Source organism: Rhinolophus sinicus, linkage group LG16, assembly GCF_036562045.2.
Source record: "Rhinolophus sinicus isolate RSC01 linkage group LG16, ASM3656204v1, whole genome shotgun sequence".
Lineage (NCBI taxonomy): Eukaryota > Metazoa > Chordata > Mammalia > Chiroptera > Rhinolophidae > Rhinolophus > Rhinolophus sinicus.
The window spans coordinates 5,672,212-5,678,211 of NC_133765.1; positions in this window are offsets into that span (position 1 = coordinate 5,672,212).

The window sequence follows — 6,000 nt, forward strand, 5'->3', positions numbered from 1 at the left end:
GCAGACAAAATAAGATGGAGATCGGATGAGCCTGTATGGGTAGACCAATGGCCACTTAATTCAGAAAAACTCACAGCCGCCACACAGTTAGTGCAGGAACAACTGGCGGCCGGCCATCTTGAGCCTACTACCTCCCCGTGGAACACTCCTATATTTGTTATTAAAAAAAAGAGTGGAGCCTGGAGACTTCTCCAAGACCTCCGTGAAATTAATAAAACTATGTTTGCCATGGGGCCCTTCAACCTGGCCTCCCCTCCCCTGTTGCCATACCAGCCAATCACGCCAAAATTATTATTGATCTAAAAGACTGCTTTTTCACCATTCCCCTCCATCCCCAAGACAAAGAGAGATTTGCCTTTAGTCTCCCAGTCATTAATTTCAAAGGACCCATGCCTCGCTATCAATGGAAGGTCCTTCCACAAGGCATGGCCAATAGCCCTACACTATGCCAAAATTTGTGGCCCAAGCAGTTGACCCTCTTCACTCGGTGGCCCTCTATTTACATCATCCATTACATGGATGACATCCTTTGGCCGGGCATCCTCCGAAAAGGTTCTCCAATGCTGCCTGGAACTTACTAAAAATCTTGCCCAATTTGGCCTCCAAATCGCTCCTAACAAGATTCAAATACAAGATCCCTACTATTATCTTGGCTTCGAGCTCAATTCCAATCTTATTATCACTCAAAAGATTATGCTAAAAACATCCCATCTCCGTACGCTCAATGATTTTCAAAAATTCTTGGGAGACATTAACTGGCTCCGGCCATATCTCAGGCTCACTACAGGACAGTTAAAACCATTATTTGATATCTTACAGGGAGATCCTAATCCTCTTTCTCCACGTTCGCTTACTCCGGAAGCTCACCAGTCCCTTCAAATAATACAATTAGCCATTGAACAGCAACAGATTAAACACATATCTTACCACCAACCCTTTTCTCTTATCATATGTGCCACCCCTCACTCTCCAACGGCGGTACTATGGCAAGAGGCCCCCCTATTGTGGATCCATTTACCCTCCTCGCCCGTCAAGGTTCTTACTCCCTATCCCACATTAACAGCCAACATCATCCAAATAGGGAGAGAAAAAAGTCGACTATATTTTGGGAAGGACCCTAACCGGATTATCCTCCCTTATACTAAAAATCAAATTAATTGGCTCATGCAAAACGATGATAACTGGACAGTGGTACTTTCTTCCTTTCCGGGTACTATAGACAACCATTACCCTGCCAATAGATTGCTCCAATTTACACGAGTTCACCCATTTATTTTTCCAAAAATTACCAGTGCCAAGCCCCTATTAGCGGCTGCCTTAGTCTTCACTGACGGCTCCTCCAACAGTCAGGCTGCCTATGTTATCAATGGCCAAACCTTTACAGTCCCTTCACCCTATCAATCTGCACAGCTAGTTGAACTGTTTGCTATCCTACAGGTTTTTATCCAACTCCCAGATACTCCATTTAACCTATATACAGACAGTGCTTATATCGCCTTCTCCCTCCCCCTTCTAGAAACTGTGCCCTACATCAAACCCTCCAGCAATGCAGTCCCTCTTTTCTGCCGTCTTCAACGGCTCATTACCTCAAGACATCACCCCTTCTTTGTCGGCCATTTACGGGCCCATTCCGACCTTCCTGGCCCACTGACTCAGGGTAACGCCCTTGCAGACGCCGGCACCCGGCTCGTCCTCCCCGTTCTCACCGACCCCCTAACCAAAGCTCAACAGTGTCACGCCCTCCATCATTTAAATGCCCGCACACTCCGCCTCATGTTCAAAATTACTAGGGATCAGGCCAGGGAAATAGTCAAGAGCTGCCCTGGATGTGTTACCCTTCTCCCAACACCCCACTTAGGGGTCAATCCTCGGGGAATTCTCGCCAATGAAATCTGGCAAATGGATGTTACCCATATCCCAGAGTTCGGGTCCCTCAAATATGCTCATGTCACCATCGATACTTACAGTGGGTTTATCTTCTCCAGCCTCCATACAGGAGAAGCTACAAAAAATGTTATTGCCCATGTCCTCCAGTGTCTAACTGTACTCGGAAAGCCCCAAAAGATAAAAACTGATAATGGCCCTGGGTACACTTCCCAGGCCTTTAAACAGTTTTGCGGCCAATTTCAGATTCAACATGTCACTGGTATCCCGTACAATCCCCAGGGACAAGGAATTGTTGAACGGGCTCATCAAACCTTAAAAAACACCTTAAATAAACTCAAAACATCCACTTCCTACCCCACTAAAGGTTCTCCTCGTAATATTCTAAATCACGTCCTGTTCGTCCTCAATTTTCTACAACTAGATAACCAGGGTAACTCCGCTGCAGACTGCCTTTGGCGTCAAAAAACAAAACATCAATACGCCAAGGTCATGTGGAGAGATCCCCTCACGGCAAAATGGAACGGGCCCGACCCAGTTCTCATCTGGGCGTGAGGATCGGCCTGCATATATGATACCCAGGAAAATAATCCCCGTTGGCTACCCGCTCGTCTGGTTAAAGCCATTAACCCCCCTATCACTAATCCATCACCACCAGGGACTTAATCCCTAAGATATTTCCTTTCTTTTTTTCTTCTACAGATGTTACACCCAGTCATTCTCGCTGGATATCTACTCCTGGTGACTTCTTGCGTTTTGGCTGGCTTCGGACCTCCTCCCCCCAGAGATCAACTTTACCTGACCCTATATGGCAAACCGTGCGATTGTCCAGGCGGCTCCACACCCCATCTGTCCTCTTCCGACAGGAGCCTCTCCACGGTAGACTGTGGTACACAAACAGCCCACTTGGTCAATTCTAAATCCTCAATAGGGGGCTCCCAAGGAAAACCCAAGTGGCTATGTATTACAAAACCCACCCATATCCCCACTGTTAACAGCCGCCCTGGCCCCTGCCCAGCAGCCTGTAATAAGTCTAACTACCAAATCATTCACAGCTCCTGTTATAAAAATTCACAGTCTTGCCTTCTCGGCGACTCCCCCTATTTTACAGCCATTACAACCCAGAGCTGGACAGGCTCCTTTGGGGGAGAAAGTGACCCCCGTTATTCTACTGGGGTCCTCAAGATTGGCCAAGCCGGCTGCGGTTCAGCCACAATAGGGACCACGGTTTGCTGGCCTCAAACTCCCCCTATACATCTTTCTGACGGAGGAGGCCCCTCTGACCAAATAAAACAAAAACAGGTAAGACAACGCTTAGAGGTCCTCGCGGCTGCCCAAAATACATTCCTCTCTCATCACCCTTTAATTCGCCAAAAACATAAACCCACTGATCTAGACCATAACACCATGTCCCTCGTAGAGTCCACACTAAAAACCTTAAACATCACCAATCCTGCCTTGGCCAAGGATTGCTGGCTCTGCATGGCTCTAGGTAAGCCTATGCCTCTTGCCCTCCCCGCTAACCTATCTCAACCCTTATACAACTCCTCTAATTGTTCTATATCACCCCCTTTTTCTACTCAGCCTATGGGTTATACCTACAGTTACTGCTTATTCTCCAACACTACAAGCCCCCCCCCCAATGCCCTTGATGTAGGCTTCTTCCCCTTAAACTGCACCGCTATTGTTAATTCCACTGCTCCTGCCTGCCCCGCTCGTAATCATGTTTTCATCTGCGGCAACGGCCTGGCCTTCACGGCCCTCCCCACCAATTGGACTGGCCTCTGTGCGCTGGCTTTTCTCTTACCAGATATAGATATTCTACCCGGAGATCAGTCACTTCCTATACCAGCCCTTGATCTTTTCCCTGGACGACAGAAACGGGCCCTCGCATTTATTCCCCTTATGGCAGGACTAGGTATAACCGCCGCTATGGCCACAGGTGCTGCCGGGGTAGGCGTGTCCGTAGACACTTATCAACGGCTCTCTCTCCAACTTATTGATGATGTTACCACACTATCAGATACTATTAATGACCTTCAAGACCAGGTCGATTCCTTAACAGAAGTAGTACTCCAAAACAGACGAGGGCTTGATCTTCTAACAGCGGAACAAGGGGGGATCTGTTTAGCTTTACAGAAACAATGCTGCTTCTATGCCAACAAATCCGGCATAGTGCGAGACAAGGTCAAAAGACTCCAAGAAGATCTTCTTCAACGCAAAAAACAACTTCTTGACAACCCCTTTCTAACCAGTTTTAATGGTCTCTTGCCTGTCCTCCTCCCCATCCTTGGCCCCATTCTAGGATTACTCCTACTTGTCTCCCTCGGACCTTGGGCATTTAATAAACTGACAGGATTCATCAAACAACAAATAGACAACATTTTGGCCAAACCTATCCATATTCATTATCAACGTCTGGCCGCAAATGACCATTCGGAAGGTAATCATACGGGCTCCAGCTATATAAACTTGTAGCAGACACGGTGGCTGAAAACGTGTCGGCCCGATCTAAAGGGCTTAAGCACCAGACGGCTGCAGCGATTGGGTACTGCAAGGGAGGGTCCCGACTGACCCAGTTTCAGCTCTCCCTGAACTCATGCCCAGACTGCATAGGGGTTGGTGCCTACAACAAAAATAACTGCCCCACCCCTGGTCCACAAAAGGCACCGGGGGCTACGCGCTATTGGGACCGTCTGGGCCCCTGAGTTCCCGTCTTGGTTAAGGCTCACTCTCTTAAAAAGATAAAGAGAGAGGAGATGTAGGAGCCTGACTCAGAGAAACTATGCTATCCGGCAGCACATGACCTAATTCCTGGAACCGTCAGTTTGCCCTTAGAAGGTCACGTCTCTGATAAGTAAAGCCCCTTCCTCATTCCGCTCTCTCCTTCCTCATTCACTCCCCGCCCAGTTTACCCTAACCCATATAATCTTGTAGCTGCAATAAAAAATTTGAGGCTTGATCAGAACTTTGTCTTGCCTCCATTTCTTCGCGCCTCCTATTTTCTCTTTTCAGGGTGTCTCCCTTCGGTCCCTGTTGAATGCCCCGCTGGTCGGGGCAATCCTGGCTCTATCATTTAGTCGCTGTGTGACCTAGAGCAAGTTGCTTAACTTCTTTGTGGCTCAGTTTCCTGCAGTCCTTGGGAAGATCAACGAGACGACCTCTGTAAAGTGCACAGCACATGCCTGGCATGTAGCAGACCATCGCCATCAACGTGGTGGCCACAGTGATGATGCCCAGGGACGGGCATCATCCCAGCACAGCCCCTTTCTGACGGGATGGTTGTTGGCTACTATTCTTCACATTCAGAAAATACTTCCGTTAGCCCTTTGCAGTGGGAGTTGGTGATTTAACCATTGCATAAAGGATACTCAGTCATTGCCCTCTAGAAGTTGATGTTGGAAGGTGAAAGATTCTGGATGCATCTAAAGATATTGGGGGGATCACAGATCAAGATTTAGTTAAAATAAAGTTTTAGTTAGATTTAGTCAAAGATTTAGTTAAAATTAGAAGTGGGGGGTGGGGGGTGGGAGATGAGGGTAAGGGGGATCGAATATATGGTGATGGAAGGAGAACTGACTCTGGGTGATGAACACAATGGGATTTATAGATGATGTAATACAGAATTGTACACCTGAAATCTATGTAATTTTACTAATAATTGTCACCCCAATAAATTTAATAAAATGAAATTAAAAAACAAACAAACAAACAAAAAAACATTCATCCACAGGCCGATCATACATGGCAGGATGCCAGTCACAAAGTGACCACACACTTGCCAGTTACAAGGTGGACATCTTCAGCTAATTATAAGTCAGACGTCCCCTCCCAGGCCAAATCTATAAAAAAAAAAAAAAAAAAAGTGTATTTGGAGGTCAGTGTGTGTGTGTATGGGGGTGTTTCAGAAATCATGGTCAGGTCAGAGTCTGTACCTTTTCAAGGCAGGTGATGTTTGCCTAGAAGAACCAGATTCCTAGCTCTTTGGACTCTGAGACATGCTTCCTTGGGACCAGGTGGACCTCCTGATTCCCCTCACACTCTGGGGAGGGGTTTCCTCTGGGTCTGTGTGCCAACCGAGGAATGACACTGCTTCCTCTGGCCTCAGGCTCCCTT